Below are 15,461 nucleotides of genomic sequence, written 5' to 3' on the forward strand. Positions count from 1 at the left end.
GGCGCCACGCGAGACACGAGATGATCGATTGCACCCCCCCCCCCCTCCACTGTATCTTATTCAGTTATTTATTTATCACCTCCCCCCCCCCCTCCCTTTTCTTTCCCCCCCTGCTGGCATCATTGGAAAGAAAAGAGATTGGATGAATCACTCGCTTTTCAGAAGCCGTTTGGCTGAAAAGGATGAAAAGGAAGTTTGGTATCAAAGACAAATAAAGCAGTGCCGATTTGCATCAGAACTGTCAAACGCTGAACATCTGATTCACATTAAAAAGAAAAAAAAAAAAAAAGAGAAAAAAAAATATCAGCATCCACCGTACAGCAGGTAGTCTGAAAATATGACAAGAACAATGACACAACAGAGGAGACAAAAAAGAAGACGAAGACCAAGAGAAGGAGAGAGAGAGAGAAGGAGAGAGAGAAGGAGAGAGAGAGAAAGAGAAAATGTGAGCTTTATAATCCAGTCAGTAAGTAAATGTTATTTGGTATCCGGATTTAAAGAAAGTGAGAGTGTAGTTATTAGAGGGGAGATGGGTTGTGCTAAAGCAGAGAGGGATCAACAATGCAAGACCTGGTACTCTCTGGCCCTCTGCCAACGGCTGGGCATGTGTTTATATGGAAATGTGACTACCAACTCATTCATAGTTTCATTTGCCACTTGGGGAAAGTGATGGAAAGAGAGTAAGAGAGAGAGAGAGAGAGAGAGAGAGAATGGTTCATACTGATCTATGACAGAGGCCTGTTCTGGAGATGGTGGTCGTTTGTATGAGCTAGATGTCATTGGAATCACTGTGGAATTAATTAGAACCTTATGAACCCAAACATAAAAAAACTGGAATATGACTCCACAGACTTTGGGCTCACCTCATTAAGAGGGCCTTTTTCAACTCTCACAGAATACCAATGTTCCACGTTTTCCAGAGAAATGACATTATGAGCGGCTAAATTACTATTACATACGCATATGTATATATGCACATGTATATATTCCATCATTCATTAAACATAAGCCTCTAATATCTGTTTACCTCATCAGCCTGTGTGTATTGTCATAACAATCTCTATGATATTAATCATAATAATAAGGAACTGAAAGTGAAGGAGAGGAAAGAAAGAGAGAGAGAGAGAGAGCGAGAGAGAGAGAGAGAGAGAGATGGGATTTGAGGCTTAGTATAAGACAGAGCTGTCATTCTGTTGACTCACACAGTGTGGGAGAACAATTTGCATACAATCCCCAAAACTACAAATCATTTTACTTATTCTTTTAATTAAAACACTGCCACAACAAGTGCGCACGCGTACGTGCGTGCACACGTACACACACACACACACACACACACACACACAGCTTGGAGATCTAAATGGAATGGACTATAATTGACAGCTACTGAGAGAAATAACGGTGACAAGGGCCTATTTTGGCTTGCTAAAGTAATATGCCCCGGTCCAGTCTAATGCCCAACATCAGCGTAAACAGATGGGTCCTGAAAGACCCAGTGTCTGCTTTTCGACGTGGTGTGCGTTTTAGAGCGACTGAAAGGACTAATATTCACAGTTTTATGAGATGTGCAGCGCTGTCACAAACAACACATGCGGAAAACTACCACGTAGAAGGGTCGCCCGGGGCAACGACCCGCGTGCACAGCAGGTGGACTCGAAAACAAAAATAAAAACAACGTTCAGGATTTCACCCGGCGCCGAGGATTATCACCAAAACGACTTGTAATAACTTTAAATGTATCTGCCGAAAACAAAAACACTTTTCAAGGGGACATACTGTGAGAAATATCACGAAATTGCAAAGGATACTCATATTCCGTCGGAGAAGAATGTGTGTTGAGCGATTAAACATAAATTACTCATAAGTTTGATTTGTTTGAATTTATATGGGTTACTTTATATGATTGAAGTCCATTTTTGATCAATCTTATATTTAGTTTTAGAAGGATATTTTACCGTAGTTCTGGTTTCAACCATTGCCTTGTAGACAGCTGTCAGGGAAGTTGTCGGTTAAATGGATTTATGACTCATAAGTTCGACACCTTGAAAAGAGGGTCATCAGAAAAACAGACGGTACGTAAATTTCAAGTATAGTAGTTTTCAAGTTTCAAACACTCTTATTTCAAACTATTCACACTTCTCCTCTCTCGTTTTGCTGCCTCCCTAGAAGAAAACGACAAATCTTTTCTTTTTGTACCTCCAAACAACATCGAACTTTTTTTCCCCCTCCTGGGTCACTAAAGAAGCCCGTGAACTCCTGCTCTTGTTTTGGCAGTAAGATTGGTTTCCAGTAACGTAAGAGGGCGATTAGCTCAAAGATCCATTAAATAGCAGCTCCAGCGATGCCATTCGGTCGATTTAGACGCAATTAATTTTCTTCATGAATCAATATCAGTGTGTTTTGGGTTGCGCTGTGCGTTTTAGTTTAGCCCTCCACATGACCCAATCGAAACCTTCACATTTGGGGAAGGCGAAAAGACGACGTATATCATAGAAGAGAGTGTGTGTCAGAGTAGTTTGGTTTTGGATTGCGGTGTGTGCTGGCCTACCCTTACCTCAGGTGGTCTAGCAGTCAAGAGGACCCGACAGAGTTTAACTGTTGTTTTCGCTAAGAAGAACATTTTTTTTCCTCGTTCGCATGGTTCGCAAGTTTCGTATGAACTTTTTATTTGGATGCTACGGCAACACCGTGTCGGTTAAAACGCTTGTTTTACTCATTCCAAAAAAGGTGCAGAGGATCTTTTTTATTTACTTTTCTGAAATAGCTCAGTCATTCTCTGCCCAGGGTTATGTGTGGCAATTGTATTTATCTGCGTTTTGTACAGGCACGTACAATTTACAATTGGCCCACGCGATCAGCTTTTGCGTGGACTCGTTAGCGTCGGAGGCAGTTAGCATGACAAGGCACGTTTTGTAGCGTGCATGTTATCGTAACGACAGAGCACGTGCTTAACGCCTGTAATTAATATACATGACGGGGAAAAAAGGTGTCCCTTGTCATATGAGTGGAGTCAGACACATAACCTCGGAGTCTGCTGTCAAAATTAGATGAATGTGTCCTTTACTCACAGCCCACGTGCAGAGCAGGGGTTGCCCGGTATGAACCCCGAACCAGAACACAATCCCCGCATTTTAAATAAATCAACAGGAATTTAATTATTTACTCGACTATAACTCGATTATTTATGTGCTAGTATTAAAGGAATAGATCGGTAACGGGAAACAGTACAAGACTGAGATGTTTCGTAAAGTCTTTTTTTTTTTTTTTCAGTGTTCTTGACTGTTTTTGTGGGAAAAGTTCAGACGACACAACGCAACCGAAGGAGTGCAGTCGCATCGGTTTGCGGCTGGGGTGGAGAGCAGCTAATTACCTTTGACCAACACACGACTGGGAATAGCAAACTGTAACAAAAGAGCTTCGTTTTCTCATGTGTTATAAGGGTCATTTAGCAAAGAGACTTTCTAATAATCCAAAAGGGTCATTTGGATAGACTAAATGTGTGTGGCATTTATCTTTTGATGGCCTTTTCTCTCATTGGATCTTTGTGTCTTTGTGTTAGACTTTATGAAATCCTGACGCCAAAGAGTAATTTGGAAATAATTCAGGGCAGGATCAGGACACACACACACAGTCAAAGAGAGAGAGAGAGAGAGCGTGCGAGAGATAGAAACTGAATTACACCTGAATTATGCTTATGGTTCTATAAACTCACAAACACTGAGTCAGGTTCACAAGAACAGTTTGAGAACTCTGCGATATATATATATATATATATATATATATATATATATATAAAATTTACCAGCCTCTGTTGAAACCACAGTAACAGAATACTCGATATGCCTGGTTTACTGTCTCTATCCATGGTCCTGAAAATAAAGAGTCTCCATTGAACCATGTCAGTTTGAGTGTCAACATAATCCAATAATTACCCTAAACAGAGAAATGTGATAATATGCATTAATATGCATGGAATATGAGGGAGTTACATATTTGGGAGAGGGAGAGGGAGCAAAAGTGTGTGTGTCTGTGTCTGTCTGTGTGTGTGACAGAGTGAGAGAGAGAGAGAGAGAGTTAGTGAGATCAATTACACAGTTGATTTACTTTTCCCTGTGTGATATACCCAGGAAATGAACTCCCATGCCTCAATGAGACTCTGTGAGTGTGTATATGTGTGTGGGAATGTATGTATGTGTGTGTGTGTGTGTGTGTGTGTGTGTGTGTGTGGTGCTCTGAGGAATCTGTTAGTGGAACTGATGACCAAGTGTTAATCCTCAATACTTCTGATGCAGAGTTTAAACTGAGTTATAGAAAGTTTGTTGAATGACCTCATTTTAAAAATAACAAACAAACAAATAAATAAAGGAAACATGTTTACCACCTCCGTTGTTCTCTACCTACATTACCTCCTCTGAACCCATTTAGTATATTCAAGTATATTCTAGTGCTGAGATTTCAGCACTGGCACTGAGAAGAAGTCTGTCACCATTAACTTTACTGGATAATGATCCTTTTAGTCCTGAGATTCATACGGAAAGACACAGGGAATTTTCTAGAGTTAGACTGACTGTGAGAATGATTACATCAGAGATACGGAACAGCGTGGGACAATGTATACGCTGAGAGAAGCTGTTGTCATGGTAACTGAACTAACTTTTTTTCCTTTTTTTGGTGTGATGGTTTAAGCTTAATGTGTATCTGTGAAGATTAGACCTTTCTAAGTGTGAAAGGGAGAGCACAGCATGCCCCTCCCACACACACACACACACACACACACACGCACACGCACACGCACACGCACCACACTCACACACCTTCCCACGATGGACATACATGGATGCATGCACACATATATGCATGCAAACACACACACACGCACACATATATGCAAATGCGCACACACAGGCGTGTGCACATGTACTTGGACACATATGCATGTGCACACACACATACACCTACGCACATGCTCATACATGGACACGCACTCACATATGCGCACGCGCACACACACACACACACACACACACACACAATGAAGATGAATTATTAAGCTGATGTCTCATTACAGACGATGCAGGAGGGATGTGGTCTGTGTGAGCTTACATGTGAGTATACACAGCATGAAAGATTAATGTGTGGGGGAAGATGAAGACAAGACTTTGACCAGAGCAGAGTTTTTACACCAAAAACGGACACACGGACACACAGAGAGATATGTGCAGAAGAAATGTACGTAGGACTTCATACTGATAATTCAGCATTCAGGGATCTAAGAACTGAATTTTTTGGGGGGGCTTTTTTTTTTTTGGTCAGCTATGTAATGTATAGTAGCTAGCTCCCAGAGAACTTGTGTGCTGTACTTAAATCAAACACGAGATAGAACACAGGATATCAGGGTTTGAGGTCAGCTATAAGCTGTACACAACACTGATTTTTAACTCTAATTCAGTTCTTTGAACTTGAACTGGACTGACATCAGGATGAATCTGAACTGGTCTGACACCAGAGTGAATTTGAACTGGGTTGACGGCAAGTGTCAAGGATGTGAAATTCGCATGGAATTGGAATTGCACAAAACAATATTGTGTTCTGGCACGGTGGCACAGTGGGTAGCGCTGTTGCCTCACAGCAAGAAGGTTTTGGGTTCGGTTCCCGGCCGGGTCCTTTCTGTGTGGAGTTTGCATGTTCTCCCCGTGTCTGCGTGGGTTTCCTCCGGGAGCTCCGGTTTCCTCCCACAGTCCAAAGACATGCAGGTTAGGTGAATTGGAGACACTAAAATTGCCCTTAGGTATGAATGTGTGTGTGAGTGTGTTTGTCTGTGTGTCTGCCCTGCGATGGACTGGCGACCTGTCCAGGGTGTTTCCCCGCCTTTCGCCCTATGTGCGCTGGGATAGGCTCCAGCACCCCCGCGACCCTAATCAGGACAAGCGGTTGAATGAATGAATGAATGAATATTGTGTTCTGTTAAATTCTGTTTTCTGGAGTAAATAAAATATAAAAACAAATGAGACACTGCGCTCTCAAGATTCTGGATTATTAGTCATTCCAAGAGTTAAAAAGAAGTCCGCTGGCAACCGAGCCTTTTCCTACCGCTCTCCCTTCCTCTGGAATGGTTTACCTAAAGAAATTAGAGAGGCAAACTCTCTCAATACCTTTAAAACAAAACTAAAGACTTATCTATTTTCTCGAACTTATGCATGATATAATTTTGATTTGACTTTGTTATAGACATGTAAAGCCCTTTCAGACTATAAATAGTGATACTGGGCTCTAAATAAATATTATTATTATTATTATTATAGTTACATCACATAAAGTGCACATTACTTAACAGATCAGGAGTTTAATGGTGTTAATTACAACAACTCAGTTTTACCCCAAATTACGATATGATGTTTTAATTTATGTCATTATCATTTCTTAGGTGAACATAGTACTTTTAAAGTTATAACAGATGTCACATCAGCTTCAGTGTTGTATTTGGCTGTTCAGTTTTCATTTTAGAATTTGTTCTTCTGGAAAGTGCATACCATTAAATTTGAACAGCACTGAATCTCCACTCAAACATGAATAGTAATCAAACTGTGCTCAGATGTGAGGATTTTAGTTTGCATAACTTAAAAGTAGAGTGACACTGAATTTTACCGCATTCCTTTCAACTTCATAAATAAATGAACTCATTATTTCCAGCTCAATTCCTTACATGGATTGGAATTAATGAAATCATGGAGGAATTGACCCCAACCCTATGACACACACACATCAATGAACAAATGCTCTCGCACGCACACACACACACACACACAAAGAGTAACAACACACACACACACACACACACACACACACACACAGACTAACAACACACTTGCACACACACATGCACACACTCACACACAAACACAACAGGACTATTATAATCTTTCAGTCTGGTTTCTGATTTCAGTTTAGTTTTAGTTAGCTTGACGAATGCATTAGTAGTTTTGTTTTTATTTTGAGGAACTGGCTAGTTTTAGTTTAGTTTTTAATTAGTTTTAGTATTAGTTTTAGTTTTTCAGGTATTATGAGGAAAGCCTTGATTTATAGAAGCCGAGAAGGGTAGGATGAAAGAATGCATGACATCAAAAAGTCCCACGTTGTGCAAAGCCATTTTCATCCTGTACACCATGAACCGTTAGCATTCCAAGACCCACAGCAGAAACTCGATAATCAGCACCCGGAGCTAAATCAAAAGCGAAACTTTAAGCAGTCTGCATCGATAGCCAGAATGAAGCCGCACCACACCAAAACAGTTTTAAAAGAAGACGTGAACCTCTAGGAACGAGGTATCTCGTTCACAGCGTCTGACTGTGAGCTTATGTTAGCGGTCTCCCGCTCTCTTGACTGCTGGAGCTTTTCGCGCGTTTCCCTGCGAGAGGCTCTCAGGTGAACTTTCAAATGAGTGGAATTGTTCCCTTTTAGCTGTGTCCAACAAATGTTACCACCGCTCCTCATCACGACACCGTTATTTTTTGGTCCTCCAAGGGGTCGTAGTCAAAGTATTCCCATTAAAGGGCCGTGTTGCTTTCCGCTTGCAACTTTAGCCATTATCAGAAAATCGTGTTTGCACGTGGTTGGTGCTAGATTGGATCAGCGGGAGGGACGCTCTGCTGTGATTGGTTACAGGGGCGCCCGCAGGAATAAATCTGAAGGCATGCACAGCGACCACAGTGCAAATCGGGAGTCGGGAAAATGGAAAACGATGCTGATTTTACCTTCAGTTCTATTTCGTTTGGGTTCGTGTTGCATTGTTCGCCGTGGTTTTTGTTTGGTTTTTGAAAATTGTCGTTTTTGTATTTATTTCAGTTAACGACATTATTTTGTTTGCCGCTAGCTTCAGTTTTAGTCTTAGTTTTCATTAACTGTAATAACCCTGACGCACACACACACACACACACACACACACACACACACACAAAATAACAAACCAGCCTAAAAGAAAACAGCTTTCATAATGGGAATGAGTGTTAATCTAAGCTGCATCCAGACTAAATGCACCCACATGCTGGGTATTTGTGCTCCAGCCCAGCTCTGAACAGGAGGATTCCTGTGGGGTGCTGTCCATTGTGATGAGATGAGATTGGACATGCCTGTTGGACTCATGTCCAGGTAGCTCTCATCCATCACTGAGAAAATGGCCTATCTGATTGGACAGATCAACAACACACTGTACAGACATGCAAGCACGCAGACACAGACACAGAGACACACACACACGCTTGCACGGATGCACACACATGCATACACATGCTCACAGCCAAAATTGCCTAACTCTCTCTCTCTATATATATATGTGTGTGTGTGCGTGTGTGTGTGTGCATGTGTGTATATATATATATATATATATCTCAACACACTGACACAGACAAAAGTGCACACAGATGCCAGAATAAGACACAGTCATCAGTAATGTTCGATGCTGGTACACTTTTGAAAAACAAAAAAAGAACTACTTATGAAAAAAAGGTTGTTCTTTTTTTTTTGTTTTTTGTTTTTTTTAAAAATTGGTTTTACCATCTGTCAGTATTTTGAATTCTCTATTTGCTTTGCACAGTGTGGGATTAGAAAACAAACAAATAGAATGAAAAACTGTTCAGAACGGATCATCTCACATTTATTCAAACAGGGTTTGTCCATCAGTAGCTGTCATGTATGTTCTAACCTGTTATTTAACATGTTATGAAAACTGCATGACAAGTATGAAAGGTGACGATTTATTTGTTTGTTTGTTTGTTTATTGTAGATGTTTAGTAAACCAAAGATGATCTGATCTGTGAAAGTATTGGTGGGCAGAATGGACTATGTTCTTATTCAGTTATAATTCAGTTATGAACATGTATAACCACAAAAAGGTGAAAGGTGGATAGAAAAACTGTATGAACAATGAAACGCACATATACACACACAAACGAACATGCACGCGCACACACACGCACACACACGCACACACACAGGGGGTGTGGGTAATCTGACAGTTTGGCAGTTCTCATTCCTCTCCATGGACTCCATGGACACAGATTCCATCACTGTGTGTACACTCCGTCAGACTCTTTTTACCACACATACACACACACACACACACACACACACATACAGAGAGAGATAGAGAGAAAGACAGAGGGAGAGATTCAGCAAAAATAACAAGCAACTTACTTTACCACACACACACACACACACGCACACGCTTAGTCATGTAACAACACAGACACACTGATATTATCACACACACATTCTCACACACAAGCACTTCAGCATTAGGAGACACACAAACACACACACACACACATATATACTGCTATATATAGCAGTCTCTTACTGCAACTACAATATCGCATCAGGCCAAAGATATCAACACACTCACACCTACACCCATACACACACACACACACACACACAGAGAGAGAGAGAGAGAAACAATGAATCCTCTTTATCCTTTCATCTCATTTTCTTCCTTTGTCCATTCTTATCTGTCTCCTCCTCCTCCTCCTCCTCCTCTAACTGCGTCGAACTTCTCTTTGTCTCTCCGTTCTCGTTCCCTCTATCACTCAGTCTGTAGAGATTCCACAGAAACATCATCACTCTTGGCTCCCCACTGCACTGCTCTATAATCCTTCACTCTGAGTGTGTGTGCGTTTGTGTTTGTGAGCTCGTGTGTGCGTGCGCGTTTGCGTATGCATGTGTGTTTGTGTATGCGCGCGTACGTGTGTGTGTGTGTGCGTGCGTGTGCAGGTATCCATCTTCCCTGGCTATCAGACGATTGTACGGGTTTAACACACATTTAAACAGCAGGGAGACAGACGGGGTCAACCCAAGACGTTGGTTACCCACAGTCACTCAGTCTCCTGACAGTTCACTTCATCCTCTTTTTTTTTATATATATTCTGTCTCTTCTTTCATTTTCTTGCCATTGGTACATGAAGCTCTTCTTTATTTGTAATATAATTAAGAACACATTTCCTTACCGTCGCCTCCCGCTTTTGATTAACACTTTTAAATCAACCTCAGTAAAGACACTTAGGCTTAATGAGACTTAAAATATTGGCACGTCAGGAACAATGAAGAGATGACAATGAAGAGATGGGGAAAGAAAGAAAGGACAAACCAAAAGACAGACGACAGACTGAACAAAGGGGAAGACTGAGAGAGACGCCCAAACACTGTGAGCCAGAGAGAGAGAGAGAGAGAGAGAGACAACAAGAGAGAAAAAGAAGAAAGAGAGAGAGAGAACAAGAGAGAGAGAGAATGTCTGAGAGAGAACAACAGAGAGAGATAGAGTGAAAATGAAAGAGAGAGAGATAGAGAGTGAAAATGAGAGAGAGAGAGAGTGAAAATGAGAGGGGGGGGGAAAGAGAGAGAGAGAGAGTGAAAATGAGAGAGAGAGGGAAAGAGAGAGAGAGAGAGAGAGAGAGAGAGAGAGAGAGAGAGAGAAGGAGATGTGTTAGTGCCTGAGGAGGCGAGGTCTGAATATTTGGCTTTATCATGGCGTCTGAATCCTGGGGGCTAAATTAATTCCTGAATTATGAGCGTGTTTAATCTCTTGCCTCAGAGAAACGTGGTCAGAATGGCCAACCTCTGCCCACGCCACGTCCCGGACGCACACCGAGGTCTTCTCGCTTATCTTACAAACAATGGCATGTACAGAATCACTAACCTGAGTTGCATAATTACATGACACAAACAAGAGTGTGGTTGTTCGTTCAGTTCTGTGTGTCTTCTGGAGCAATTTCACATAATGACAGAACTGTTAACTGTCCCTCACGGAATAAAAATAATGATATTATAATTATCCTAGAATACAACCATTAGAGAAATTAATGTGTCATGGGCAAGTATGATACGTTAACACTGTGGATACTTCAGGCTATATTACAGGCTATAATCCCTTGTATTTTTATAAGACAAAAACAGAAGGGTGAATGGAAAGCTGTACAGATGGGTTGTTGTTTTCTTTTATGTTTGTTTGTTTGTTTTAGAGTGGCGTGGTAAAAGTGGTATTACGTGGTATTGTTATTATTATTATTATTATAATGCAGTATTTTAATATACGAGGCTAATTGTAACCCTTTCATAATGAGGTACATTAATCTAAGGTACGCTGGGGGAAAAAAAGAAAAGAGAGTGGAATGAGGCTATAAGTTACTGTTACTGTTTGAATGAATGAAAACCAGTACGCTTTCCCACTCACAGTAACAATTGATCGACTGGTTCACACTGTTGTGGCTAAGAGCAAATCAAAAGGAAAGAATGAACATGATTTAAAAAAAGAAAGCGAAACAAGGCTACATCGACCGCTCACCCCTTCAGATCAACAAAGTCATCCCATGTTACGATATGTTTGAGGTAAAAAGTAAATAAGTAGTAAAATCTGCACTGCTTAGGCGTTCTAGTATGGTGCCAGAGGGGTTAACATAAGAAGTACCTCTCTTTTTTATGTTGAACAATCTTCACTGTAGACTTTTGTTTAATTATTATTATTATTATTATTATTATTGTTATTATCATTATTATTATTTGCAGTGTTGCACTCCATAGTGCGAGAGGTACTATATCCGAGGGGTAATAAGTCATTGATCTGTTTCTGGTGAAGACACAGATTGCTGCGTTTTTGTTTTTTTTTTGTTGTTGTTTTTTAAATGCTCCCATAGAGGTCCAGTGAAAACACCTGAAGAGAGCACCTCTCTGTTTTCCCCCCCTCGCTCTCCTTGGACGCCCCCCCTGGCCGCGTGCAGCTTTAGCGCGAGGAGAACCTTTTTGCGCCGGTCGATAGCAATGACGTTAAGAAAAGGCCAACGCGATTAACACTGGCTTGAATGGAGATTCGATTGAGCAGAGATCAAGGCGAATGAGTCTCTGAGAGAAAAAGGGTCGTTGCGAACCGTACGCTACGCCGAAACCGAACGCGGGACGTCGGGGCAAAGCCGTTTCCAGAGTTGACCTTTGTTTCATACTCCAGTCACGAGTTAAAAGTGTACCGTAAGACTGTTAAAATCTCCTCTGAGCTCGTTTTAAGACCCACTCTATGAAGTCAGGAGGTATGTAGGTAGAGGAAAGATTGGTGCAGAAAAAAACAAACCCTCTTTCTAGTAAAAAAAAAAGAAGCATACAATCAATCTAAAAAGCAAAAGTAAGTGAAACAAACAAACAAAAAAAACCCCCCACCCAAATGCAATGAGTAGTGCCTGTTGTCTGGTATCATTTAGGGGTGTCATGATATACCGGAATTGATGATAACCGTGATGTTTAAAAATGAAACATTGATATCATGTTAATAATACACATATGATAATATCGTAAACTGGAGATGCATATCCCTGAGAAAATGCGAATGTGATTGTGCCACAGCATCATTGAATCTTAACTGTAGAAACACTTGATCTGTCTCCAGCTGAAGTGTAGTCATTTGCCAAAAAAGAGACAAAACAAACAATATTCAAATTTAAAGATGAATTTGACTGGTAGCATTATTATTATTATTATTATATTGTTCAAATTTTCTATAGATATTGTGATAATATCGTTATTGTGAATTCTTCTGGCCACCATAATCGTGTAGTGAAAATCTGATATCACGACAGCCCAAGTATCATTATGCAAAAAAGGTCATATTGAGGCATTTGACAGAAATATTTACAGTGTTAAAATGAAACACGACAGGATTACAGGACACCTGAGCACTTATCTCCATTTGGTTCAAAAGCAAATGATTTTGACTTTTACTATTTTTACTGTTATCAGGCAAGGAACTTAAAATAAAGCAAATTCCTGAATGTGTGCTATGAAATTCTTTTTTGATGGATGAAATACGATTCCCTTGTGTTGAGTTCAACCAAGTTTAATTTTGTGTTTCAATAAATTTCCACTTTCAAAAAATGTTGCACAAAGCTGTTTTGGGAAACAGGGGAAAAAAAAGACAGACCCAAACAGTTTATATAAAGGTCAAAGTCACTGTAATGGAAGAGTGACTTGATGGGAGAAAAACAAACACTCTCTCTGGATACGACACATCTGTTTAGGGTTAAAACTAAGAATCCCTTGTGTTTCCAAGACGACAGCTGTTGCCATTTGTCTTAGTCAGTTCCACAGAGAGCCTCTTATCAATGAAAAGAGAGTGGAGCTAGCAGCTAAAGCTACTGTTTTGGGAGGAATATGTTTTAAAGAAAAAACACTCAGAGAGGGAATATAGGAATCCCTCACTCACTTCTCTTTACTCTGTGTAATGTCTAAAGGTAGGTAGCAGAAAAGTCTAAAACAGTTAGCATGGTAAGGTTAACCTAATTGCGAAGTAGGATCTTTCTGTACACTGGCTGACCAAGTTTTCACAAGCATTTGTCCACAGTAACATCTGACATGGACTATGTGTAAAAATAACCAAAAATATCCTTCGCTGTTTATCTGCTTCATGTTCATTTCAAAGAACACGTAGCCTACATGCACATACGCGCATGAATAGACACAAATTCTTTAGATTTTCATGTTTGTGTATATCTGTATGGAAAGAAAGACTTCAAGGACCTTCATGAAGGGAGACAAGGTGTCAAAAAACAGAAAAAAAAAAAATTGGTATCTGTGTACTCGGAGATCAATTACCACTCTTTCTCTTCATCTTAGCATGCCTCTTGCACTTGCTTGTCCTTAGTTAGCACGACGTCTCGAAACAACTCGAGACAAGAGCAACTGATCGTATAATCTTTGAATACCTAACAATTGTCAGATAATGAAAAGCTTTGACCTGAAATGGCCGTCAAACGTGGAGGAACATCGAGCCCAAATGTCTTAAGTACAATCATCTATCTGAAGGATAATTACAAGTGGTCATTTTGTTATCATGCTACAAGCCAAAGAAATTATTATTATTATTTTTTAAAGTGAACAAATGTTGAGCAGCTTAGGAGCTGCTATGAGGTTCCAAAATGTATTTTTAAAAAAACTCAAATGAATCATAAGCCCTGTCAAAAAAAGCAAAAAAAAAACCTCTCTGCAAAATTTCTCATTCAGTATTTAGCGAGCATTAACCTTGATGTTTTCCTCTTCGCCTCAAAACGAGAAGCATGTCAGTAAAAGAAAGCTTCTGTTTTTTTTTTCTTTTTCTCGTTTTTTTACTCCCCCAGTCTTCTTGTCTTGCCATAAAACCAATAGATAAATGACTTTGATCCAGCTCCAGTGGGTTGGTGCTACAAGACGCGATGTTGCTTGTTTGAGATCAAAACAGGTTTTTTTTTTTCTTTCCTCTTTTCTCTAAACCTTTCAAAAATGTTGAAAAGTCTTTTTTTTTTTAAAAATTTTTCTCCCCAACAAAACCGAACCAAAAGATCACTCAGAACTGCTAAAAACTTAAAGCGCCGAAAGACGTTACCTAGGGTACGAGCCTGACACGCGCGCGTGTCCTTACGTAAGCCACATGACATTCTGAGTTCTTTAATAGGGTTTAAAGAGGAAATTCAAAACATGCCTGGCAAATGAAATAACTAATTGCACACTTATAGTGAAGTAATTGTCTTTTATGGCACAGAATTAACGTTCCCCTGTCTTCACAGCGTTTTAACTCCCGAAATTAGCGTGCAATGAATCAATCAGCCCGCTGACTTTGAGGAAACCCATGTTAAAGTGCAAAGTACATGGAGAGTTTGTTATTTAAAATACAACAGTGAAACTCCAAAAGACTATTTTACCTTTCCTTTGGATCCTTCACCGTGTTGTGTCTTTAAACCAGTCGCTGTGCATTTCTAACCGTGACTCTCGACTGACACTGTAAAAAGGTGTGAAAACATCAGCGGTGTTAGTTTATAGTGAAAAAAGTTGGTCAGGAAATACACCCTTTATACAGTATAGATAACAATACGCACTCCACGTGGAATATTTGGTAAAGCAAAAGTGACACTGTCCATCACTTTATTATTATTATTATTATTATTATTATCATTATTATTATCATTATTAGTATTATTACTATCATAGGGTCATGGCTCTGGAATGGTTGCCTTGGTAACACACTGGCATAGTCTGGCACAGAACTGAATTTTCATGACTGTTGGGGAGCAGTTGAGAATTTTTTTCTCTTATCAAAAAATATCATCTGAATCATCTAAATACAAGCACTTCCATGCATAGGAGAACACGCACACACAAGTGCTTCTGTCATGAGCCAGAGAGAGAGAGGAGAACAGGTAGAAATGAGAGATTCATAAAATATAAGAACAATGTGTGTGGTAACATTAGGAAAGTGTGTGTGAATGACTGAGACAGAAAGAGAGAGAGAGAGAGGGAGAGAGAGAGAGAGAGAGGGAGAGAGAGAGAAAAAGAGAGAGACAGAGGGAAAGAGAGAGAGAGATGGAGAGAATGAGGGAGAGAGAGACAGAGGGAAAGAGGGAGAGAGAGATGGAGAGGGAAAGAGGGAGAGAGAGATGGAGATGCTGAGAAAGAGAGAG

The sequence above is a fragment of the Chanos chanos genome, chromosome 11 (assembly GCF_902362185.1).
Source record: "Chanos chanos chromosome 11, fChaCha1.1, whole genome shotgun sequence".
In the NCBI taxonomy this organism is placed as follows: Eukaryota; Metazoa; Chordata; class Actinopteri; order Gonorynchiformes; family Chanidae; genus Chanos; species Chanos chanos.